At 38.7% G+C, this 27,674-nt stretch overlaps 1 long non-coding RNA gene across 1 annotated transcript in view; it reads right to left on the minus strand.

Moving 5' to 3' along the window:
* Positions 1 to 19,865, minus strand: part of LOC138158866 (uncharacterized) — a 24,432-nt gene extending 4,567 nt beyond the window's left edge. Inside the window, exons 1-2 of the long non-coding RNA XR_011167755.1 lie at positions 19,810 to 19,865; positions 18,599 to 18,691 (exon numbers count right to left, since the gene is read on the minus strand). This is a non-coding gene — a long non-coding RNA (uncharacterized lncRNA). The remainder of the gene's footprint in view (positions 1 to 18,598; positions 18,692 to 19,809) is intronic.
* Positions 19,866 to 27,674: the final 7,809 nt, after the last annotated feature.

Here is a 27,674-nt window from a genome sequence, read left to right on the forward strand (position 1 = left end):
TAGATAGATAGATAGATAGATAGATAGATAGATAGATAGATAGATAGATAGATAGATGATGGATAGAATGGATATAGATAGATGGATGGATAGATGGACAGATAGAGACAGATAGATAAATAGATAGAAAGATAGTTGAGTAAACAGGTTGAAAGATAATACTTGAGCACACATGTATTAAGTGTCTGAGGTAGGATTTGACCTGAGGTCTTCCTGATTCCAAGACCAGAGCTCTCTCTGTGCGTCACACTATCTAGCTGCCTTTAAGTTGGGAATAATAATACCACCACCCCTCACAAATTAGAAAAGTTTGGATGAGATCATGAATGTGAAAGGGCTTTGAAAACTATAAATTCAAATACAAAATATTACTGTTACAACTACTAATCTATCAGTCAAAATCTTCAGTTTTGGACTTGGAGGTAGTCTGAGATTTCTAACTCACAGAATAATATTAAATCATGACCTTCAGCTTTGTACCATTGAATAGAGGGTAAACCTGAGGGACAGAGTTATTTCCCCATATACAAAAGAATGCTGATAGAATTGGGTAAATTGTAGGCATAGCCCCCAGTGTGTGTAACCATCAGGAATAAATCTTAGCATCTAGTGGTTTGAGTGAATTGAAATGTCGTGGTATTGAACATAACATCATACCTCTGAGTTTTTCAAAGTCATCTGAGTCTAATTAGTTTAGTTTGTTAAAGTTCTACTCTAATGAGGCCATTGGGGTCATGCTTTCTTTTTCCATGAAGGCTAATTAACTTCTCTCTTTTCCAAGACCATGACCTTTCTTACTGTCTTATAAGCGCTCTTGGTCACAAGTCATAGAGCAGTGAGGTTGAGAGAGCAGGCACATGGATGGAATAATGTAGCTTCCAGCCTTGAACTGGATATGGGGAGCTGTCCTCAAGGATCTGGAGGGTAATGAAGGATTAGATTTTGTTTTTTTCTGTTTGACCCCAGGAGTAAGAATGAGGAGACATCAGTAGAAGTTAAAAATGAACAAATTTAGACTTGACGTCAGGAAAAATTTCCTAACCATTGCTGCTGTGTAAAAGTAGATAGCCATGATAGCCATGGGAGGTGGCTCCCCCTCTTTGAGGTCTTCATGCAAAACTTGGGATGACCATATGTTGGGTGTGCTGTCTAAGGAATTTTTTTCCTGGTATGAGTAGGAATAGATAACTGCTGAGGTCCCTTCCAATCCCACAATTCTGCTCATGTGATTCTTACTTCTAAAGAAAGCAATCAATGATCCAGTAAACATTTATTAAGCACCTACTTACTATGTGCCAGACAGTGTGCTAAGTGCTGGAGATACAAAGACAAAAATGAAATAGGCCCTATCTTCAAGGAGATTGCATTCTATAGGAAATAACTCAAAGTGTATGCTCTTGGCTCTGGAATCAGAGGACCTCAGTTTAAGTCCTATCTCTGATAGTACCTGTGTAATCAAGGGCAAGTATGGTAAAAGGTACAGCCTCATTTTTTTCTTCTGTAAAGTGAGGGAGCTGGACTAGAAGCCTCTGACCTATCTTTTGGCTTTAGGTCTATAGCCTATAGACCTTTAATGATGGTGAGCTTGTGTGATAAAGAGCCAGAAAGAGCTGAAGAGGTAGAGATTTGGGTTTGCAAGTTGTGTGACCTTGGGCAAGTGACTTAACTTCTCTAAGCCTCGGTTTCCTCCTCTGTAAAATGAGGGTATTGGATTAGATGATCTCTGACATTCCTTCTAATTCTGGTAATCTATGTAATGCCTTCTCTATAAAGAATGACATTATTAATTAAGGATAATAATTAATGAGAAAGATTTCTCTGTGTATACAAACAACTCCCTAGAAATGTTAGGTTCAATTAACTCTTGCAATCCACTAAGGTAATTAATTCACTAAATGGTAATTTACTAAATGGTCCCCTAGTGGTCTGAGAGAATGAATGAAGCTTTCAAAGGTGCCTAATCTACTCTCAGAGGAGTTACACATGCACAGAGAACATCTGGCTCACTTATTCTTCACTTTTTAACCTAGTGACCTCCAAACCATGGGCCATCTTGATAGGCTTACTGAAAGTTCTGAGGGCTGTTGAGAGAAGAATTGCATTCTGCCCAGAATTGGGATCTGAAGACCATGTAGCTGGAATGGGGGACCCCTAGCTACAAGAAGACATTCCTTATGTGGGCACCAATTTACACGGACAGACTGCCTCAATCAACATGAAGCTCCATTTTCCCTCTGTTCCCGTTCCTTGCCCCTTATCGTTCCCCCCCCACCACTCCCTCTCCTTACCAACTAACATCCTCCCTATCTAGAAGAGAACACCTCTCCTCTGAAGCTCTCTCTTCTGAATTCCCAGGGAACTTTGTACCACTCTCATTGCATTTTCATGTACTATCTGGTATTAGAATTATCTGGGAACATGTAAAAGAGACCGTGGGACCTCGACAAATACCAAGCCATAGGCTTCTATTCTGACCTCTGCAAAATGAATCCAGAGTAACCTTGGAAATGAGGAAGAAAGGACTGGAAGGGATCTTAGAACAATTCTCTTTTTTTTTCGGATGAGATAACAGGGGTCTAAAGAGGTTAGATGATTTGTCCAGGGTTACATAAATAATAAGTGGCAGAAGAAGGTTTTGAACTCAGGTCCTCTGACTCTCAATCCATTTCTCTCTACTGAACCATGCTGCATTTCCTTGATGAGAAAGAGGAAAGCTGAATATGTTCTTTATGCATCCAAGATTTGTGGACAATGGGTTTCAGAGGGTTAAAAGAAGGAAAGATAATATCTAGTGGCCAAAGGTTATTCAGGTGGAAAATCAGTTGAAGAATAAAAAGACATTCTCAGAAATGGCACCATGATTAATCCAGACAAAATTGTTTAAGGAAAAAGACACAGGGAACTCATCAACTGAATTTAAAAGAGGTGTATAGAATAAGAGTTCACAACCTTTTTTGTGGTCTGGACCCAGAGTATGCTAGGGTCAGCTCATCCCAACTAGGGAGAGTTGATTGTTAAATTCTGATTGTGAGCATTTATACCTCTGAAATGAGAAAACACTACAAATCAGGGCTTGATTTATTATTTCATTGATTGTCCAGACTTAAGAAAATGATGGAAAAACACTAATAGTTCAGACTGGACTTAAAAGAGTGTTATACATACTTTTTTTTTTTCATTGAGCCAGCTGTTAAACATTTACCCACAAACTCCTGTAGAGACTCCTTTGGTATTCTGGTAAAGCCTATAGACTTCTCAGTCTAATGTTTTTAAATGCATAAAATAAAGTATATAAGATTACAAAGGAAACTGATTATGTTGAAATACAGTTATCAGAGTATTTTTTTAAACCCAAATTCATTGATCCCAAATTAAGAACTGGTGTAGAAGGACAGAGATAGAAAATGAATATGGAAAGAGAAGCAAAGTCCTACTGTAGTAAGATAAGACTAGGACTCATTAGGAGTTGAGGCTGGAAATGGTTATCCAGAATTACATAGAGGTTTTTAAAAAAAAAAAACTTTGTTGGGGACAAGTGAAAGAATGAAGGAAGGGTAGGAATACTGCTTGGGGTGGATGGCATGATGCTAACAAGTGACAACAAGAAGTAGTTAATTTCCTTCTCTTTTCTAAGGAGAATGATCATTGGACTGGGAAGGATAGAACAAAAATGGGTAATGGGATTGAAGCAGAAGATCAGCAAACCCTCAGGAAGTTTGGGTCACTAGTCCTATACCAATCACATTCTAGGCTTTTGAAAGAACTGACCTGTGTGATTGCTGAATTGTTGTCAGTAGGGAGATCTTGGAGGATGGGAGAGGAACAAATGGACAGAAGAAGGACAAATAGTTTCTGGGATTTTTTAAAATGGGAAGAAGGTGGAATCTGTAAACCATGGTGAGCTTGACTTCTATTTCTGGCAAAATTCTGGAACACATTATTAAAGGGATGGTTTATGGTCATTTTGCAAGGGAAATAGTGATCACTGAAAAAGTGACATAGCTTTATAATGAGCAGATTATTCTAACTTAATTGAATTTTTTTCTTAACAAGGATTTATTATTTATTTTAACAAGGACTGGGTAAACGACTTTGGTATATGAATGTGATGAAATATTGTGCAATAGGAAATGATGACTGTAAGGGAATCAGAAATGTGGGAAGATTGTATGAATTATTATAGAGTGAGATGAGCAGAACCAGAAGAAAAGTAGACATGATTACAAAACTGCAACTTAAAAGACCACTATAAAGAAAGCTTACTCATAAGTAATCTAAAAACCAGTAATAGTTCTGGAGGACAGAACATGAAACATATGGGCAAACAAAAGGGCAGAATGTTGTATACATTGTCAGACTCAGCCATGGTTTGGGTTGTTTTTACTTATATATTTATCTTGTTCTGAGGGAGTGTTCCATTGAGGAGGGGTGGTGTATCTATCCAGAAATGACTGAAACAAAAACCAAAAGTGTCAATAAACCTTATTTTGAAAAATAAAACAAAGCAATTAGAGTTGCCTAAAAGTGAAAGCATTTGTTTGATGGGCCTATGCTTTTCTGATCACAGATTCACCATATAGTAGAAAGCTACTACCTTCTCTTTCCCACTACACTGCAAGTTCTGTAAGAGGAACAATACCATTTTATTCTTCTTTGTGTCTTCGCCACCTGGCAAACTTAGAACGTAATAAATAAGGGAAAGATACCAAACCTGAGATTTCACTGGTATAAAATCTCTTCAAGAGGGTATCTTCTCTGCCATTGATAGTCTTAGAGATTTGCCTAGAGTATTGAGAGCTTAAGTGACTTTTCCAGGGTCTTAGAGCTGGTCTGTGTCACATGTGGGACTTCAACCTTGCTCTGAGACCAGTTAGTAAATAAGCATTTATTAAATGTGCCAGCATAGGGGCAGCTAGGTAGATAGAGTGACTGTCCTGGCATCAGGAAGATTTCCTGAGTTCAAATCTGACCCAAGACACTTATGATCCTGGGCAAGTCATTCACTTCTGTTTGCCTCAGTTTCCTTCTCTGTAAAATGAATTGGAGAAGGAAATGGGAAATCACTCCAGTATCTCTGACAAGAAAACACCAAATGGAGTCAGGAAGAGCTGGACATGATTGAAAAACAATTGAACAACAAAAATGTGTCAGGAATTGTGCTAAACACTAGATATACAAAGAAAGGCAAAAATATGATCCCTGGGCTAAAGGAGTTGATACTTTAATGGGAAAGAAAACATGCAAAAAATTGTGCATACAAGAGATATACAGTGTAAATGAGAGTTAATCTCAATTGGTGGGGGAAGAACAGCAGCACTGGGAAAGGGCTATTACAGAAGGCAGGGTTTAAGCTGTCTTGAAAGAAGCCAGGGAAGATGGGCCTTGGAAGTGAGGAGAGATAAGGAGGGAGGTCACTCCATGCATGGGGGGCAGCCAGCGAAAAGGCATCATTAGGAGATGGAGTCTAATGTGGAAGAAATGGCCGATGTCACTGGATTGTAGAGTATTTGGAGTAGATTGAATGGAAGTAAAAGAAGACTGAAGAAATAGGAAGAGGCCAGTTTGTAAAGAATTTTAAATGCCCAAACAGAGCATTTTACATTTTATCTTGGAGGTAATAGGGAATGGATGAAGTTTATTGGGGGGGTAGGGAGGGAGTGACATAAATTTTCTGAATGTCAGAAATTGGCAGCTGGGTGGAGGATGGCTTAGAGTGCAGGAAGACTTGAGGTGAGAGGACCAATTGGAATGCTGCTGTAGCAGTCCAGGTAAGAGGTGATGAAGTTGGTGGCTGTTTGAGTGGAGAGAAGAAGAGCCATATGAGAGATGTTGTGAAGGTAAAATCAACAGGCCTTGGCAACAGATTGGAAATGTGGAGTGAATGTGAGAGAGAAGTCACAAATAAGACTGACATCTCACTAGAGAGCCGGTATGATTGGGAGGATGGCCCTCTACAGTAAGAGGAAAGTTCAGAAGAGGAAGAGATTGGGAGTGGGAGCAAAGATAATGAGTTCTCCTTTGAATACATTAAGTTTAATGTGTCTACAGGACTGTCACATCTTGTCTATAAGACATTCAGTCCAGTTTGAGTTGTCTAAAAGTTGGTGGCACTAGACTGGAGCTGATGAGAGATGTTAGGGCTGGATAGGTAGATATGGGAATCATTTTCATAGAAATGATAATTGAACCCCTGGAACTGGTGAGATCAATGAGTAGGATAGAATAGAGCAGAGGTACTTAACCCATTAATGCTATCATAAAGCCCTTGGGTAGTCTGGGGAAGCCTAAGGACTCCTTCTCCAAATAACATTTTTAAATGCAGAAGATAAAAGACTTATGATTACAAAGAAAACAGTTATATTAAAGTCATTATCAAAATATTTCATATTAAAATATTATTTTATGGGTCCCAGATTATGAACCCTTCTTAGAAAGAGAGAGAAGGGGGTGGCTAGGTGGCACAGTGAATAGAGCACTGGCCCTGGAGTCAGGAGGACCTGAGTTCAAATTCAGCCTCAGACACTTACTAGCTGTGTGTCCTTAGGCGAGTCACTTAACCCTTCCCCCATCCAAAAAGCAAAAAAAAAAAAAAAGGAGAGAGAGAGAGGGAGAGAAGGCCCAGGATGGAGCTTTGTGGTAGAGCTACAATTATTGGACATGACTTAGATGAAGATCCAGTCAAGAAGACTGATGAGGAATGGGAACATAGTTAGGAGAAGCACTGGGGAACAGAAGGGAACAGTGTCATGAAAACCTAGAGAGGAAAGAGTAGCTAAGAAAAGAGAGTGATTGAAAAAATGTCAAAGGTTGTGGAGAATCAAGGATTAGAATTGAGAAAATGGTCTTAGATTTGGCAATTAAGAGAGCATCCACAACTTTGGAGAGAGCAACTTCGGTTGAATGATGAAGTCAGAACCTGGATTGCTGAGAGTTTAGAAGTGAGTCAGAGAATGTGGAGGCACTGAGTGTGGAGGCACTGAGTGTGGATGACTTTCTCAAATAGTTTGGCTATGAAAGGGAGGACAGATATTGGAATGATGGCTAGCAGGGACGGCTGAATCATGTGAGGGTTTTCTATGGATGAAGGAAACATGTTTGCAGGCTGGAGGAAAGCAGCCAGTAGTTAGAGAGACATTAAAGATTAGAAGGAGGGATGGCCTGGTAGCACAGCGAGTAAGAGCACAGCTCCAGTGTTGGGATGACCTGGAGATCGAATCCTGGGCTCAGACACTTAGCATCCACCCAGAAACACCTGGCTGTGTAACCTTGAGCAAGTTACTTAACCCCAATTACTTAGGGGCAGCCAGGTGGCTCAGCGAGTAAGAGCACCAGCCCCAGAGTTGGGATGACCTGGATCAAATCTGGGCTCAGATACTCAGCACCACATCCAGAAATAACTGGCCGTGTAACCTTGAGCAAGTTACTTAACCCCGATTGCTTAAAAAAATAATAAAAAAAAAGATTAGAAGGGACAGGGAATTATAGTAGGTTGTTTTTGTTATTATTTAGTCATTTTCAGTCATGTCCAACTCTTTGTGACTCTTTTTGGGATTTTCTTGGCAAATATACTGAAGTGATTGGCCATTTCCTTCTCTAGTTCATTTCATAGATGCAGAAATTGGCAATCACGGTAAAGTGACTTGCCTAGGGTCACACACCTAATTAGTGTCTGAGGCCAGATTTGAATTCAGGAAGATAAGTCTTCCTGACTCCAGGCCTGGTACTCTAATCCACTATGCTACCTATTATTATAGAAGGAAAATCTGGAAAAATGGTGGGATGGGATTATTATTAGAATGGTTTGCTTTGGCAAGAAGGGCCACCTCTTCATATGAGACATAAAGGAGGGATGAAGAAAGACATAGGGAAGATTTTGTGATTTTCTGTTCAGTAGCATGTAACTAGGATGGAGGACTGTGAATGGTAAGAGTGATCTAAAATTGGGGCTTGGTAAGGTATGATCCACAACAGGCAAATGGGGCAAGGGATTTAATTATAGAGGATAGTGCTGAGTTTTTAAAAATTTTTTAGAAATTTAATTTAAAAAATTTTTAATTTATCAAAGGATTGAGACAGGGAAGGGAGAGGAGGGTAGCCAGTACAAGGGCAATGGCCTAAGAAAAAACTGAGGTGTGGAGGAAATAGGGAGAATGAAAAATAGGGATATGAAGGTGGTCAGGAAGAGAGAAAGATGTATTGACAAAATATATGATTAAAGAAATAAATTTCAAAAATATTAAGCATGGTAATAGAACAATGTGGGGAAATGGTATAATCAGGGGTATGATCATCTCTGTGTGTAGTTGAAGTGGAATGGATGTAGTAGGTCATGGGAACTGGTGGGTATATTGAGGAATTGGGAAGTAAGGATATTTGAGGAAGTATATCTATGTATCTATTTATCTATTTGAGGACAGGAGTTGGGGTCAAGAGAAAAATTATGATCCAGGCAAAGAATTTTTTGAAATCACCTCTATAGACACAATTCTTAGTGTAGTCATTTTCATTTAATAAATGAATTTTTTTTGGAATGACCTTTCCTTTACTTGAACACCTCTCTCCCCCCAAAACAAAATACACACACACTCACACAACCTCAAAAACCTAAAACAAACAAGCATAAAACACCTCTAAGGCACTTTGTGATCTTGTATAAAATACATGGGTAACACATCAAGGTATTACCTAAGTAATCCCTAAAACCTCAACTCTCTCATAAGTCTGTCTGAACATTTTCTTCCATTCACTGATCATATTTACTAACTCACCTCAAGGCGGGTAAATGGGGACCCCAAGAAATTGAGAAGCTTCATAGTATTGTGGAAATAGCATTGGAAGCAAGAGACCCTGGTCCAAAACCTGATCTCACTTTTGCCAGTTCTGTGACCCCTGAGCAAATCACTTAAATTCCCTGACTCTTAATTTCCTCCTGCCTAAAATGGTGGTAAGGGTGCTTGAGCTACCTACCTCCTAGCCCTGGTATAAAGAAAATGCTTTGGGGGTGACTAGGTGGTGCAGTGAACAGAGCACTGCCCTTGGAGTCAGGAGGACCTGTGTTTAAATCCGGCTTCAGACACTTAACACAAAAACTAGCCATGTGACCTTGGGCAAGTCACAACCCCAAATTGCTCTCCAAAAAGCAAAAAAAAAAAAAGTTCTTTGTAGAATAGAATATGTTATGAAAATTTGAGTTGCTATTATTATACTTCCTCATTTAGTCTACTTTCATGGACTAGAGAGTTGAAGTAATTATCCAGATAATTAAGTATAAAAATACCACCATCTTGCTATTGAGAGAAAGTTTGATGAAGCAACTTATCTAGGTTGATTGTTAGTAAATAATAACATATCTGCTTATTGTGTGCTTTTGTTTGGGGTAAGAATTCTGAATTGCAGATGCTTTATTCTTCCCCAAAAGAGAATCCTCTTCTCTAAGATTTGTAGAGATAGCATAAGACAGTTAGGGTGCAAAATTACTTCTCTGTTGATCTATGCACAATTGTTCTGTTCTGGGAGCCATAGGAGGCTTATTACAGCTGTCCCACCTCCACATTATAAGATGCTTCCAATTTAATTCAATGCAATGAATTGCAATAATGCATTGCAATGAATTCAATGATTGTCCCTTGGTGGAATAACCCCAAACCTTGGATCCAAGGTTGTTTACCTCCTCAGGGACACCAGTAACTTTACTTGAACAATGGCAACCCTCCAGAGTGTTAGCCTGGCCTGGAGTCTAGTTCCAGAACAATCAACTCTAAGTTGTTTAAGAAGGCTGTGTACATTAAAATAGCCATAAATCACCATAATGAAGCCAATAGCACTGAGAGAAATTGATTACACTCCTAAGACAAGGGGCTGTTGCTTCAGGATTTGATGCATACTCGTTCTGGCGACATAAAACCCAGCATGTAGATCCCACATTACTAACTGCTTCTATTCCCCTTCCTTGGTAAATAGAAGACATTTCCAATTTTTTAAAAAAAGACAAACACTGAAATGTTTTATATAATAAACTTTTCTGGGGCCAACAGTTCAAAAAGGAGAATTTATAAACATATCATTTCAACTCTTGGAAGGATTTCAGCATAATTTGCTCAAGGCTCAGTAAGTGAGGTGATCTCTGCAGTTTGCACACAGTAATAAAGAGAGGGAAATGTCTGTTTGTCTCTGCACATGAATCCACAGCATCTGAAAAATGCTTCAGACCCTCCAAACCAAATATTCCTGTCTCGTGGGCCAGGAAGGAATCATGGGAGCATGAGAATGTCCTTAGCTTTACCAAAATAAATGGGACGATCCAAACATCAAATTCAAATGGATGGACATGTGCACTCCAAGCTGGCCAAGGGCAGTTGTCTTTCTGAAAACCTTTCACTTGGAAGTGAAAATGCTGATGCATTTAACCTCAGCCTCATTTGATTTCCATTTGCAAATGAACAGAAATGATTTTTTCCATTTACCCCCTAGTGATTAACTGTCTGCTATCAACGTCTTACAAACAAATGAGAATGGCCCAGTTTCTAACTTCATAAATTGAATCTTAAAAAAAAAAACCTTAGGTTTCTGGGTCATGAGTTAACAAGCAACTTTAAAAGTAGTTTTGCTCCATGTCTAAGATCCTGACAGATTCTTAAGGTGAGTCCTTCTTGAACTCCAGTCTCACCTCAGTTATTGTAAATAGAACACAGTCTCATCCTCAGAAGAAGCCCCAGGGGTGATGGCTGTAGTAAATTTAAGGACTGGGGTTTCCTGATGGGTTACTGTGGATCTGTTTGTTGGTAGTGAGTTAATGGGATTCTTTGGCCATATTCTTCCTAGATTCCAGAAGTCATTGGTTGGATGTGATCAGGTTCACTAGAGTTAGTTAAAAGTTCTAACACTACTCCTTACCCTTACTTCTACCTCCAAAGCAAACATGTCAGAAAGACCAGTCACCTCACTCTCTGTTCACTGAAAAACAGACGGCTGTATTATTGTTCTTATAATCTGAATCTGAATGAGTGGAATTTATACCTGTGGAGAAAAAAAAAATAGGTGGCTGGCAGAAGCCCTAATGAATTTGCCATCCATTGCCTTTTGTACTTTCTCTGCATGGACCAAAATCATAGGAGTTATTTAACTTCAACAAAATGAGTAGCTTGTTCATCCAGACATGAATTCTGACTAGTTACGGTTAATAATGGATGCTAACACAATGTTTTATGGAGCCATAGAGGTTTCTGATAGTACTCTATAAATATCCCTTGTTTACTAAGCACACACTTTAGTCAGTCAACAGGTATTTATTAATCAATTACTACGTGCCAAGCACTGTGCTGAAGGATACAAAAAGAGGCAAAAACTCAGTCCCTGCTCTCAAGGAGCCTAAATTCTAATGACAGAGACCATGTGCAAATAACTAAAAATAGATAAGATAAATATAGTTTAGATGGAAGACTATTTCAGAGGGGAGGGAGTGGGGCAAAAAGAGAATGAGGAAGACCTGATGCAGAAGGTGGGCTTTAAGCTGATCCTCAGCCAGGCAACCCAGGACTGTTGAAGATGGAGAACATTCCAGGCATGAGGGACAAAGCTGGAGTATGGAGTGTTTTGTGGGAAGAACACAGGTATATAAAGAGCTGTAGAACCTCCTATCCTTCAGGATTTCTGGGTTGGTTGCCTGTTTAGTCCCTGGAACTGCAATCCTCACAAGAGTTTCTATGGGGTTCATTCCATGATAACAAATAACAGGTCAGAACAAATCAGAACAATCTACCAGGTGCTGAGAACTGAATCTACGTGTATTACGGGTCCCTGTGAACTGACCCAGGAAAGAACATGCTACAGGGAGAACACTGGATGTGACCAGTTCATACCTACCAGATTGGCTAACGGGACAGAAAAGGAAAATGACAAATGCTGGAGGGAATGTGGAAAAAATGGGACTTTAATGAATTGTTGGTGAAGTTGTGAACTAGTCCAACCATTCTGGAGAACAATTTGGAACTATGCCCAAAGGGCTATAAAACTGTGCATACCTTTTGACCTAGCAGTACTCCTATTAGGTCTGTATTCCACAGAGATCAAAGAAAAGAAAAAAGGACCTATTTGTACAAAAATATTTATAGCAACTCTTTTGTGGTGGAAAAGAATTGGAAATGGAGGGGATGCCCATCAGTTGGGGAATGACTGAACAAGTTGTAGTATATGAATATAATGGAACACTATTGTGTTAAAAGAAATGATGAAGGGGATGGTTTCAGGAAAACCTAGGAAGATTTACATGAACTGATGCAAAGTGAGCAGAACCAGGAAAATACTGTACATAGTAATAGTAATATTTTAAGAATGATCAACTACCAAAGACTTAACTGCTTTGATCAAGTCAGTCCAAAGGACCCATGATGAAAAATGCTTTCCACCGCACCTCCATCATAGAATAGATGAACTCTGAATACAGATTGAAACATACTTTAAAATTTTTGCTTTACATTTATTATTTTATTTTTTTTATGCTTTCCTTTGTAACATGGCTACTATGGAGATATATTTTGCATGATCTCACATGTACAATTGAAATCAGATTGCTTATCTTCTCAGGGAAGGGGGAGAGGCAGAAGGGAGGGAGAAAATTTAGAACTCGAATTTTAAAAAAATCATTGTTAAAATTTTTTCTATTTAATTGGGAGATGTTTAATGAAATATATAAAATATTTTTGAAAAATGAATACTGGATATGAAGTTAGAAGAGAACACTGACTCCCTGTTTGCTTTTGGAGAAATCATTTAACTCCTCCGGCTTTCAGTTTCTTTATCAGCAAAATGATGGCATCAGCCCAAAGAGATAGAAGAAAGAACAAAAGGGCCCCTATGTACAAAAATACTTATAGCAGCTCTTTTTGTGGTGGGAAAGAAATGGAATATGAGGGTATGTGCAGCAAGAGGGGAGTAGCTGAACAATTTATGGTACATGAATGTGATGGAATACTGTTGTGCTATAAGAAGTGATGAATTTCTTAAATGACTTCAGAGAAACTTGGGAAGTATCATATGAACTAATGCAGAGTGAAGTGAACAGAATGAAGAGAACAATTAACACAATAACAATAATATTGTAAAGACAAATAACCTTGAAAGACTTAGCTTTGGCTCTTATCACCTGGATAAGCAATTCTCCCTGGAACTGCTATAACAGCCTAGAACTGTAACTTAAAGAAAATGCACCTGGAATAAATTCCGTTGGAGGTGAGGGAAGAGAGAGGAAAGACTTTAATAACAGCCTGCAGGCACAGCCCAATCATGAGTGCAGTAGTGAGGGGGAAGCAGTATCACGTAGAAATTCCCTGTCTATACCCTATGAGAGTTGGGTTGTAAGGGGAAAGGGAGAGGGGAGGAAGGACCCTGGGAAACAGAAGCTACAGTGATGGGACTCTGGGATTTGCAGTAGGGGATTTTGATTGCATCTCATGCTTCTGGATGATTGATGGGGCAGCCAGGTGGCTCAATGGAGCCACTCTGTCTGGAAGCAGAAAGGCCCACCTTAGACACTAGCTGGTGATCCTGGGCAAGTCACTTAACCTGTTTGCCTCAGTTTCATCTACTATAAAATGGGGATCCTAATAAATAACACCTTCCTCACAGGGCTGACATGAGGATCAAACAGAACACTATTTCCAAAATGCTTACTATAGGGTCTAGCACATCGTAGGTGCTGTGTAAATGCTAGCTATTATTATTATTATTATTATCATCTGGTCTGAGAGGAAGTATGGGGATAAATAGCATCACTATAGGGGAAGGGAATAAGCATTTATATATTGCCTACTGTTTGCCCACCACTTTTTACAGATATTTTCTCATTTGGGAGAGGAAACAGACTACTGTGGGAAGAAGCATACTTACTTCTTCATGGCAAAAGCCTGGGGGCAAACCCCCATCTGTTCCATTCCTGTTGCAGCTCTGTCGTAGCCCCCTACCTGATCTGGTTCTAGCGCTGCCCCTCTCTGCTTCCTACATAGCTGCCCAAATAGTTTTCCTCTGGTACAGATCTTATTATGTCACTCCCCTACTCAAAGAGCTTCAGTGCGTCCCTATTTCTTTTAAAATGGCAGCCCCATCTGTGACGACTAATTTTGATAGACTGGGCTCCTCTCAGCAATGCAGGGTTATCAGACAACTCCAAAAGATTCATGAAGGAAAGGATATCCACATCCAGAGAAAAGAAGTATGGAGTTTGGATGCAGATTGAAGCAAACTACTTGCTCTCTCTTTTGTGTTGGGTTTTGTTTCGTTCCTTCTTTCTCGTTGTTCACTTCATTGGTTATAATTCTTCTTTACAACCTGACTAATTCTTCATGGGAAGGTATTTGTAGAGCCTATGTTGGATTGCATGCCGCCATGGGGGGTGGGGGGAGGAGAACAGGAAGGGGGAGAAAATTTGGAACTCAAGGGATTATGGAACTGAATGCTGTAAACTAAAAGTAGATAAGCAAATTTAATAAAATTAAGTTAAAAATACAATAAAATAAAATGGCAGCCCCTCAGCCTGATGTGGAAGGCCTCTGTAACGACCTAATTTTCCAGCCTTCGTACAAACTGTGTTTTACAGCCAAATTACATTTCTGGTTGTTACATTAACTCAACACTCTATCCCTTGCCTTCACGTATTCACACGGACCCTCCTCCAATGGCTCAAGCACATTCCCTCCTCATCGTGTCTTAGAATCCTTGGCTTTCTTTAAAGCTGAGCTCAGGTGCTACCTCTGCCAAGAGGCCTTCCCTGATCTCCCCAGCGTTGCTTCTCTTTCTTTCTCTCCTCAAATTGACTTATCTGTGTAAATATTGTTTCTCTCTCCTACTAGAGTATAAATAACATTGAAGACAGGAGCTATATGGTTGGCACATCTGAGGCACATGGAGTAGGACAGTTAGCCAGAACAAGTGTTCAAGTAGGGGAACGGTCATAAATATAATTGGAAAGTTAGGTCAGTGGGACAGCTAGGTGACTCAGTGGATAGAATGTTGGGCCTGGAGTCAGGAAGATTTATCTTCTTGAGTTCAAATCTGACCTCAGATACTTACTAGTTGTGTGATGCTGGACTAGTCACTTAAACCTGTTTATCTCAGTTCCTTATCTGTAAAATGAACTGGAGAAGCAAATGGCAAACCATTCCAGTATCTTTGCCAAGAACACCCCAAATTAGGTCATGAAGTGTCAGACGCAACTGAGCAACAATAATAACATCACAAAGTCCTTCAATAAGTACATTAAGCTCATATTTATTCTATAGGCTTATAGAAATTGTATTCATATAAAATTCTAATAAAATAGAATTTTATTCTATTCTATAAAGGCTATTATGGGTTTGGCACCTTCTCTGCTACTTATTACAGTCTTAGAGAGTTGCTCCAGAGCAGTGAGAGGTTAAGCTACTTTCTGAGGGGCACACAGCCAGTATTTGAATATTGGGAATACCTGCTCAAAATTATCAAGGGGAAGGGTCATCCTTGTTTTCTCTTGATAATGAGAGGATACCAATGGAACACTTAGGGTATTGTTTATCCATAATTTTCACCATTTGGTCAGTTCATATTATTTTTTAGTATATATTTCTGATCTTTTTTTTTTTTTTAAGCAATCGGGGTTAAGTAACTTGCTCAAGGTTACACAGCCAGGTGTTTCTGGGTGGGTGCTAAGTATCTGAGCCCAGGATTCGATCTCCAGGTCATCCGATACTGGAGCCGGTGTTCTTACTTGCTGTGCTACCTGGCCGCCCCTATTTCTGACCTTTTTAAAAAACTACTTCTACTTAATTCCTCAGTTGTAATTGTCAAAGCACCATCTAGGCCATCTTTAGCTTTAATTTTTTGGAGCCATCAGTGTTCCATGCCTTGCATTCATACAGCATCATGAAAAGACTAGTGATATTAAAAAGATGGAGACGCTTGGGGTCATTATAAGAACTTTGAAATTTCCCAAAGTCAGTCTAGTTTGGAAGAGAAATCAAGGCAAAAATATGAAATGGGTTTGCCCAGGCGTCTTCTAGATCTGTGCTGGGGACAGTGAGTATATGTATATAAACCCTATGTCTAGATACTATTGGTGTATGATATATACATATATGTATGTGTAGATATATAGATATGCTATGCCCATGCCTATATATTATATACCCATATACCTGTATGCATATGTGCCATATATAGCTACACAGTGTATATATATAGAGAGAGAGGTATATATGTGATACCTCATGTCAAAATACTATATATGTATATAATCTCTCTCTGATCTATAGGCATATATAGATTTATATATACTATAAATATCTACATACTATATGTTTATATATCAATATAAATATCTATATACTATAAGTCTATCTAGACTTACTATAATAGTCTTGTCTATATACTATATATGTCTACATGCTACATATCTATAGATGTATAAGTACCTGTGTATATATGTGTATAAATATATACCTACCATATGTCTATCTATCTGTCTAGACACATGGGATAGCCTGGGCAAAACACTGATGATGTTTCTTTCTGCAAAGTGTAATAGCTCTCATGTTCTGCCTTATGTAAGAGGCAGCTAGGTGGCATAGTGGATAGAGTACTGGGTCAGGAGTAAGGAAGCCCTGAGTTCAAATCTGAATTCAGACACTTATTAGCTATGTGATCCTGGTCAACTCACTTAACTTCTGTCTGCTTCAGTTTCCTTAACTATAAAATGGGGACAATAATAGTGCCTACTCCCTAAGATTGTTGTGAGAATCCAATGAGATCTCTAAAGCCCTTGGTATATTGCTGGGCACACTGCAGGGTTTAATAAATGCTTGTTTCTTTCCTTATGAAGATTTTGTTCTAGCATTGATAATGTCTCCTTAAAAAAAATGTCCTGGACAAGTTTTGAATTCCTTGTCTTGCCCTAGGTCTTTCCCACTGATATGGCATTGAGAGTGTCTGATTCATAGTCGTTACATTTCCATGGAGCAGAGGGTAAATCTGCCCAAGGGGGGGGCAGAAGAGGGAGCCTCAAGTGTCCCTCTGTAGTTGGACATTAAAAGAAGGAGCAGAGAAGAAAGAGTAGTTTAGACAGAGAGGAGTCAGTTTGACCCATACGGACTTGTGGTCTGAATGAGATCATAGGTTTAGAGATGGGAGGGTCTAATCCAATCACCCTATTTTACAGATGAGAAAACAGAGAGGAAGTGATTTGCCAAAGGTTATACAGGGGCTAGATAACAGTAAGGATTAGAACCCTGGCTCTTTGACTCCAAATCTAGTGCTTCCCACTGGGAAGTCCCTATAGCCAGATAGTCTCACTAGGTAATCCATGTGCTTCATGTACAATGGAGGAGTAATTGAAACGACTCTTCTGGAATAGTAGAGAGATTTTTATACAAAGCAGAAACTGGAGCTGGGGAACAGCAAGAAGGAGGAGCCTGAGACAGAAGAGCCAAACAGGGTACATAGTACAGATGTGGGGAGGAATGCTAGTTGACTGCTTTCCCATTGATGGGTAAAGAACTCAACCTCAGAGGAATGCATGAGTTGTGAGGACAGTTTAGGTCTCTTGGTGAGGCAAGACTCTCCAGAAAGACAAAAGCTATCTTGTCTGCTGATGGACTTGTGTGTGAATCTTTGCATTTTTTGATAAGTTAAATAAAGCCCAATGTGATATTATCCTGGGTGCCTGCCCTGGAGCTGAGGAATTTTTTCTTTTGTTGTAAGTCCTAGACATGAGCCAAGCTCTGCGGGGAAGAATTTGAACCAAGACAGTGTGATTTTATGAGAATAAATAAGAAGGGACTAGAAAAATAGATAAAACTAACCTCATAAGGAGGAACCCCAGAGGAACAAGGCCGGACTTGGTTCTGAACCACTGCACTCTGCTCCAGCTCCCATAGGCTACAAGGAATGCTACTGTATTGGTGGCTTTTACATAGAATCCCTTTCCTCTTAGATTCTTCTTTTTAGGTTCCACCAAAGTCTTGGAGTTTTCCTGACCTTGATTGTCCTTGTCACCCCTCTGTTTCTATATACAATTCATGAGCCATAGTAGCTTTCTGGAAGTTGGAGAGGTTAGCCTAAATTTGGTAGCAGGTGAGATGACTGATGAGAAGCCAAGACTATGGGGTTCAGCATATCCGAACTATTTGGCAACATTAGCCTCCTAAAGTAGAGAAATTCCCAAGAAAGTTCAGATTCCTTAGTTCAGTAATCAAGGCTCTTTGCAGTCTGACTCAATTTAACTTTTCAGCCTTATGCCTTTGTATTCCCTCTTGTAGTCTAAGCTCCAGCCATCTTGGACTACAGACCATTCCCTTGTCCTGCCCTCTTCTGTTGCCATGCCCCTTGTCTGGAAAGGGTGTGCCCCACTCCAGGCTCTTTACATTGACTTCATGGTCCAGCTCAGATGGCCCATTATTCTTTTCTGATTGTTTTACATAAAAGTGATTCCTCTCTTCTCACATCTAGCAAACTGTTACTTTTGACTTTTCCTATATACTTTATTCATTGCACCATCAAGTTTCCAAATTTGAGGTCTTAGTTCCAATAGCCTTAGGGATAGATTGCCCTATCACAAGATTATGGAAAAGAGTACCTGTCTTGGAGTTAGAGGTCCTGGGTTCAAATCCTGGTTCTATCCTTTACTGTCTGGATGACCTTGGGCAGATCACAACCTCTGTTCCCTTATCTGTAAAATGAGGGGGTTGAATTAAGTGACCTCTAAGGTTTCTTCTAATTCTAAATCAATGATCACCTGATCCAGAATTCCCTCCCCCTTTCTTCTTCCTCCCCTCCCTTCCAAGATTTAGTGAAGTCAAGTGAACCTTGGTTCAACCTTGTTCTCAGGTTCTAAGTGCTAGTTTCATTTAGGACATTTGACTAAAAGCCCTTTCTGTAGAACCAAGTCCTGTCGGCATGAAGCCAGCAATTAATGAAAGATGATAAAATAATAAAAGAAGTAATACATTAACTATATTATCCTTGCACATTTGGGCAGTCCTTTTCATTATATCCTCTTTATGGACATCCTCCAGCAATATTTGAAGAGGTGCTTTATTGCTGTTCTGTGACTGTTTTGGTTTCCAGACATTAACAGGCTACTTAAATGCTAATGCTCTCTCTTGCTCTTCCATTTTCCCGTGTTGGATTTGAAGCAAATATTCAGTTTAGGGCACATTACAGTTATACTTTTTTTTTTAATCTCCCTTTGCGTGAACAGTGAGCTTAAAGAGAACTTGGAATTCTAGTTTTAACTTTTGGACTTCTCAGGTCTGAGAAAAATTGGTTTGCTAATTAAGATAAATGATGTGATTGGCCTACCTCTCAAATTTGCTTAAAGAACAATTTAGCCTGTAAGCACTAAGCATTCTGGGGAATATTCTTTTAATCCTGCAATTTCTGGTTATAGCCCATAAATGGTGGGAATGAAAATATCTTTATTTTATGGAAGAGAGGCAGTGGGTTGTTGTACTGTAGGAAGAGCATTGGATTTGGAGCCAAAAGACTTGGGTTCATATTGTGCTGTGTGACCTTGGATAAGTAATTTAACCTCTCTGAAATTCAATTCCATCACTACAAAATAGGGATCATTCTGTATGTGTTTTATATATAAATATATATACATATATCTTTATATATGCATTCATGTACATATACATGTATGTGTGTATATATGTAATCTAGCTCACACAGAATTGTGAGAATGAAATGAGATAATGTGTACAAATATTTTGCAATTATTATAATTATTTATTAATTGTATTACTTATAATATAAGCACAATAGTATATTAATTATATGATAAACCTGAGTTACATGTGAGTTCCAAGTTCTGTGGCCCTTTCTACCACTTCTCCTCAAAGTTGCCCCTGGAAAAAAGGGAAAAATAGGGAAATACTCCAGTTCCTTCCTTGCTACCTTTCTGCCATGTTGGTTCTTTGCCCTCCTGTACACCCTTCCCTCATCCCTTCTCTCCCACCTCTCAGGGTGCCTATGATATTGTCTAGTGAAAACTCCAGCTTGGACCTGCCCCTCTCTATTGCCTCACAGTCCATGCCAATCTGCCCTTTCTCTCTATTTGTCCTACTGTCCTCCATTTCTTTCTTCCTTCCTTTTAATACTGTGTCATCTGGTCATTTATAGAATCATAGACTGTTACAGAAGACACCTTAGATATGAACTAATTCATTCTTCTCATTTATATATGATTATGATGACTAAAATGGCATTGAGACTTTTGAGGAGCCATATATGTATACATACATATATACACGTGTGTGTATGTATGTGTAATTAAGACTACTTCAGTGAGCCATTTATGTGTGTGTGTGTTTATATAATCTCTGTAAAGGTGTTAATGCAGTTTTTGTGTGTTTGTGTATATATGTAAACCCACTCCCACAAACACACACACACATATCTGTAGTATCTTTAGTAGGTGCCACAGATACTATTGTCTCTTATATTCTGTCTTATAGATCAGAAAATTGATTCCTCATCTTGGCCCTGCCTGTCTGGCTCTGTTCTAACATGGCATAACTTCACCCTAAGCTTGAAAATTTGACTTTGCCATTCTTGTTCATGAACTGTATTCTTATTCCAATTAATGAGGCTGTACCTGCTGAAAAAAAAAAAGAACAGCAGGCCCTTCCCCTTGAGCCATGACTTGCCCAATAGAATTTGTTCAATACAACAAACATTTATTTAGGATCCAATGTACAGAAGGCACTGCACCTTTATCACAAAGCCCAGCTTGAGAGACTTCTGAACCTCCAGCAGATTGGAGGTGCCACCATTTTGTATTGGTCAGGTTTCAAGGTTGTGGAGATGAGCTCGGGGTGGCCCGTTGTGGAGATAAGTCCTTATGGTCTTTCTGGAAGACATAGCAATGCCCAGTCAGTTCTTTCAAACATTGTACTTCACCTATTTGTTGACATTGTTCCTACCATGCTTATGAAAGATACTTAGGGAAAACAGTTCAGGAATAAGAAAGTAGAGAGGACAAAAACTTGCAGACAACATGAAATCCTATATATCAAGCCTATATATCATGACTTTCTTTAAGCAGAAATTCAGCAGTCACTGGCCATGACAAGCACCAAATAACATCACCAAAAAAGAAAGTGGTTATTTTTAACAAGTAAAAAATGACTGATTACCATTAATTTATTAAAGTGATATGAAATTAGAACAAAAATTGAAAATAAGTGTGCAATTAAGACAATTCTAACTTGACCTATTTAAACAAGCTCCGGATGTTGAAAAATGTCTGATAATTGAAAAGACCTAAGGAAGTCAATCAGTGTGAACCAAATGCCACAATGAGGTGATCAAGGCAGTCTAGAAACCACCTCAACTAGATATTTACCTCCTTATCAAATTGAGAGATATGGCAGCTAAGTGCAGTGCTGGTTTAGAATATAAATGTATTTCTAAAATCTTATGGAGGAAGACAGTTGGAGATCATAAGATGGTAAGTAGCACTGGAGGGAAACAAGTTTATAGAAAGCTTGATGAGAGACTCAACGAAGTCAGATCTTCCTAGGATGAAATAGAAAGAGGACAATTAACAGATTAAAAAATGAAAGAGAGGGCAGCTAGGTGGTACAGTGAATAGAGCACTGGCCCTGGAGTCAGGAGGACCTGAGTTCAAATGTGGCCTCAGACACTTAACATAAAAACTAGCCGTGTGACCTTGGGCAAGTCACTTAACCCCAATTGCCCTCCAAAAAAGCAAAAAAAAAAAAATGAAAGAGATCTGTTAATATTGGGGGGGGGAAGAGGGAGAGGAACTTCTTTTAATAATTTAAATAAATGACAGAGGAGTCACCCGTTTTTGGACTTTAATGCCACAGTCCTCAATGTTGCATGAGAAAGTAGAAATGGCACCAAAGAAAAAGGAGCTGCAAAAGTCTACTGGAGTCTGGACAATCTTGAGGGCATTGAGGGATTGATTCTGAAAGTACTTAGAAGAAATGATAACATATAGATAACTAGTGACCCCACCCATATGCCAACTTTTCTATGTGTACAAAATCTGTTAGAGAATAATCTGCACACTTACTCAAGGCTTCTGTAATGAAAATATGCGAAAGGAACAGGCAGGCTTTCACAAATGATGTTCTATAACAGACCACATTTTTACAGTTACACAAGTGACGGAGAGGTGTAAAGAATGCAAGTTCCTACTGTGTTAATTGCTTACTGATTATAAAAAAAGCGTTTGGCTTGGTTTGGTAGAGCAAAATGCCCGCTTTAAACCCTCTTCTTTCCAAGTGTCTCCCATGCACTTGCTCAAATAAAATAAAAATGTGGAAATATGTTTAAAATGATTGTACATGTATAGATTATATTAGATTGCATGCCATTTTGGGAGGGGGGAGGGGTGGAAGGAGGAAAAATTTGGAACTCAAAATCTGATAAAAGTGAATGTTGAAAATTATAAATTAATTGATCTAAAGGATGCCTGTTGTTTACAATATAATATATAGATGGATGTGCCAATATACAATATGTTTTGGAAAGTCATGGCAAATGAACAATGGACTGGATTCAAAACTGAATAAAATAAGAGAGGAATATCTATATATAGGCAGCTTGGTGGTACAGTGGATAAAGTGGATAAAAGAGTCAGCAAGACCTGAGTTCTAATTTGGCACCAAACACTTAATAGCTGTGTGAACTGCATAAGTCACTTAACCTATCTTCTTCATTTTCCTGATCTGTAAAGTGGGAATAATAACAGTACATACCTCCCAGAATTATTGTTTATGTAAATAATATTTTATTTTTTCCAATTACATGTAAAAACAATTTCCAATACTCATTTTAAATAAGATTTGTAGTTCTAAATTTTTCTCACTCCCTTCCTCTCCTCCATACTCCCCAAGACAGCAAGCGATTTGATATAAATTATGCATGTGCATTCATGTAAAACATATTCCCACACGTCATATTGTGAAAAAAAACACAACAAAAGGAAAAAGCCATGGGGAAAAAAAGCAAAGGAAGTGAAAATAGTATGGTTCAATCTGCATTCAGACTCCATCAGTTCTTTCTCTGGATGTAGATAGAATTTTCCACCATGAGTCTTTTGGAATTGTCTTGGATAATTGTGTTGCTGAGAAAAGCTAAGTCTATCATAGTTGATCATTGCACAATGTTGCTGTTCCTGTGTACTGTGTTTTCTTGGTTCTGCTCATTTAACTCAGCATCAGTTTCTATAAATCTCCCCAGGTTTCTCTGAAGTCTACCTGTTCATCATTTCTTATAGCACAATAGTATTCCACTACTTTCACATACCACAACTTGTTCAGCCTCCCAGGATTATTGTGTGGATAAAGTGAGATCATATTTGTAATGTGTTTTGTAATCTTTGAAGTACAATATGAATATTAACTACTACTACTAGTATATGGCCTTTGGGAAAATATTCATTGCTTTTAATGACTCCCAAGTGTTTTCCTGAAATGTAGGCCCATCTTTTAAATATCTATATTCTTCAAAAAATGCTGCATGACTATCTAATGGAATACCATGTTCTCTGAAGAATTAAAGTTGTGGGTTATCCAAAAGAAAATGGAAAGGCATATGGCAGGTATGAGTAGACTGCAACATACTATACAATGAAGAATTGTTGGGGGCAGCTAGGTGGCGCAGTGAATAGAGCACAGGCCCTGGAGTCAGGAGGACCTGAGTTCAAATCTGGCCTCAGACACTTAACACAAAAAGTAGCCGTGTGACCTCGGGCAAGTCACTTATTGCCCTCCAAAAAGCAAAAAAAAAAAAAAAATTGTCCAGGAGAAACAACTGAAAGGATGTCATCAGAGAAATGTAGGACTAGAAAAGGAGAAGGAATAGTCATAACAGGGGGAGCCAGGAATAACTGAAAGGAGCCTATGTGTTCCACTAGTATCTACATCATATCAAGAAATCTGGGGGAACCCCCCCACCCAGAATCATGTACATTATTTATAAGATGTGGACAAGAGTTGAACGAGGTAGTGTGGTGGGTTATAATCAACGCCAAATATCAAAGATATTTTCTAAGCTTCAGTCACTCACCATCTCTGGCCCAGGTCTTAGTCTTTCTTGCTTCTAGGACTTTCTTCCCTATGTCTGGAATGTCTTCCTTCATCAACCTGTTGAATGTTAACCTATCTTGTAAATTCTGGCTCAGAAATTACTTCATTACTTTTAGCAAGCCTCCCCTTTCCTTCCCATTCAGTAAAGGACTTTCCCTTCCAACCTTACATAGAACTTTTCTTTCACTAATATACTTGTCAAGTAATATTTTGTACTGCAGTTACATTCCTCTGTTAGACTAAGCTCTCAGGAGAGCAGGGACTGAGGCTTATCTATTTTTTTTTTAATTTTCCCCAACACCATACACAGTTTCTTTTTTCTGGGATTTTCCTATGCCAGGGCAATCACAGGTCCAGTCCCAAACCCTAACTTGGTCCAGTGTTTTACATAATATGTATGCATGTGAGGCAAGTGGATGGCTCAATGGACAGAGCACTAGACCTAGAGTCAGACAGGTACTAGTTGTGTGACCTTAGGCAAGTCACTTAACCTCTGCCTAGGAGGTTAGTGGATAGAGTGCTTGGCCTAGAGTCAGGAAGACCTGAATTAAAATCTGGCCTAAAACACTTACCAACTATATGACCCTAGGCAAGTCAGTTAACTTCTGTTTGCCTAGAAGCCAGTTAGGTGGTTCAGTGTATAGAGTGCTTGGCCTAGAGTCAGGAAAACCTCTGGCCTCAGACACTTACTAACTATGTGACCCTAGGCAAGTCAGTTAACTTTTATTTGCCTTAATCCACTGGAGAAGGAAATGGCAAACCACTCCAGTATCTTTGCCAAAAATCTACACAGGCAGTGTGGTCCGTGAGATCACAAAGAATCAGACATGATTGAATAACAACAACAAAATATATGTATGTGCATTTATGTGAAGTAAAAATATTTATTTACCTATTACACAATTAAATTAAACATAGTAAATGATATACTTAATGTAGATTTGATGATATTTGTGATGTCATCAGGACCAATGAAGCATTCCCTCTACCAATGAAGACTGGCACCATTTCTGCAATTTATAGTCTTATGCAGGGGTTCTTAACCCTCTATGTCCTGGATCCCTTTGTCAGTGTGATAAGTAAGGCCTACAAACCCTTTCTTAGAACAATGCTTTTAAATGCACAAAAAAATATATTGGATTAATTAAACCAAATTATTTTGAAATTTAATTATCAAAAATACCCCCCCAAAGTCCCACAATCAAATAACAACAAATGAGTTCATGGACCCCCAAGGTATGAACCTCTGATTTAGAGAGTTACCTAGAGCATTTACAGGTTAAGTGGCTTGTTCAGGGTCACTCAGTCAGTATTTGCCAGAGTTAAAACTTGAGCCCAGGTCTTCCTTACTCAAGGCCATATTTCTGTTCAGTGGCTGCAGTTGTCTTTGCTTATAATTGGTGCTTAATAAATGTTTGTTGAATTGAACCAAGTTGTCCACACTCTGAAACATCTTCCAACTTGGTTGGAGAGATCAGACAGTCACAAATGCACAAGAAACAATTAGAAAGCAATGAAAGACAGTATTTAACTAAGTGCTAAATGATGTGGTAGAAATTTTAAAAGCTATTAGAAGTTCAGAGAAGAGAGAGATCAATGTTGGTCAGAATAACAGGATCACAGACAAAGAACTGAGAAGGTCCTTAGAGATCATTTAGCTCAACCCTCTCATTTTATAGATAAAACTGGGACCTAGAGAGGTTGCGCAAGTGGTGTGTGACAGAAGGAGTTGAACAGAGGTCCTCTGACTATAAATACTGAACTCTTTTTACTTGAAGTGGACCTTATAGAATGGGTATGTTTTGGACAGGTTCAGAGGAAGGCAGCATCAGACTGGAGTCAGGGGAAAGGTTTGGATCCTGCCACTCCTTTTATGACCTCAGGCAAGTTTCTTCACCATGTTGAGTGTGTTTCCCCAAAGTCCCTTTCTGCCTTTAAACTATGGTCCTATAAGGAGGAGGACATCCCAAGCAGGGTGTACAGCGTTAGCAAAGTTGTAAAGAGACACATAATCATGCTGGAAGTGAGTCAGTGAGGAAATGACCTAGCTGAAATTAAGGGGTAAGGAAAAATTAAGTCATATGCTCAGTAGCTAGAGAATGAGACTTGGAATTAGGAAAACTTGAGTTCAAATCCTGTCTCAGACATTTACTAGCTTTATAATCCTGGGCAAATCTCTCAGTCTCCATTTCCTCATCTGTAAAATGGGGAGAAAAATTTCACCTACCTCATAGGCTGGTTGTAAGGATCAAAAGTGTCACATAAGTACAAGCTATTGTTATTATTATATATATATTTTTTTTAATGTTAAGGAGAGCTTAAACTTGATGTTAATAACAATAGGGAACACTTCGATGCTTTTATTTAAAGGACTGGTTTTACCAGAAGGGGAAAGAGAAGAAAATTTCCCAAGGTGCTGAAACAGGTTTTATTATAATTTTTGCGGTGCTTAAGATCAATTTGCTCAATTAAATTAGATTGTTTACTGATAGAAAAATATAGCCAATACATTGTACATTAAGATGCTGTGAATGGTTATCATTCTGTAGACTTTTATTTTTCATTTTTTACTAGTAGCAAAAAAAAAAAAACACCCATAACCTTTCAATTTAGTGATTTTCTATTATTCATCATGGAAATCAAAACACTTTGCCAGGTTGGAAGTGAAATGTCAATTAATTGTCAATTCTTCATATTGAGTAATTGATTAATTGGCACAATGTTAATCTCTAAATCAGTGGTAATAAATTACTTGGTTTTTAATCTTGACCTTCAGAGTGCTAAAGCTCTTCAAATCACTGCTGTTCCTGCTGGGGAAATGACTGATGAAGCCGCATTCTTCTGTAATTTTTGCTGCTCCTAAAATTTCTACCTAATTGAGAATCATGGGAGTGATTGGAAGCCAACTTTGAGCAAAAGCACTCCCATTTCTGCCCATACATCAGGAAGAAATTGATGGAAAACTGGGGTATTGCCCTGTATTGAGTCTTAGAGCTCATTTCAGTTGATGATTTTTTTTTTGCAGACCTAATCACTTTAATATCACATAGGATTAATTTAATAGGGGAACTATTTATAAAGAAATTTATAGCTAAAATACTGAGAAAGTATGTGGGGTTCCTTTCTTGTCTTCTTTTCTTTTCTTGGGGAAGGGGAGAAAGGATAGGGGAGGAATGCCATTTTCTTTGGCACCTGCCACTTGTAATGTTTTGGAATGTTTATGAGATTGTATGAGGATTCCTTAAACTGTGTTCAGGGTAGCTTCATGTTTTTTGAATTCTCCTTGGGGATACACTAATGTAATTTACTACCATTATGATGTCATGCAGTTTCCAACAGCCTGGTAAATTACAACCAAGAGCTCCCTAGGCATGAGGAACAGTTTATTCAAATTGTTCACATTTCTTTTGTCCCATAGACCACCATGGTCATATTCAGGGTTCTAGGCACTACTGTGGTGTTTTGATGGCCTCTCATCTCTACTAGCAAGGGACCTTTCCTCCCTCTTGCCATACCTATTCACTCCCTGGTCCTTTTCAAGGTTGTTAAGGAATTAAGTAATAACTACCAGATCCTCTATTCAATTGC

This window comes from Petaurus breviceps, unplaced genomic scaffold (assembly GCF_028583685.1).
Source record: "Petaurus breviceps papuanus isolate PSGF00001 unplaced genomic scaffold, PetGlider_PUasm1.0 115, whole genome shotgun sequence".
Lineage (NCBI taxonomy): Eukaryota > Metazoa > Chordata > Mammalia > Diprotodontia > Petauridae > Petaurus > Petaurus breviceps.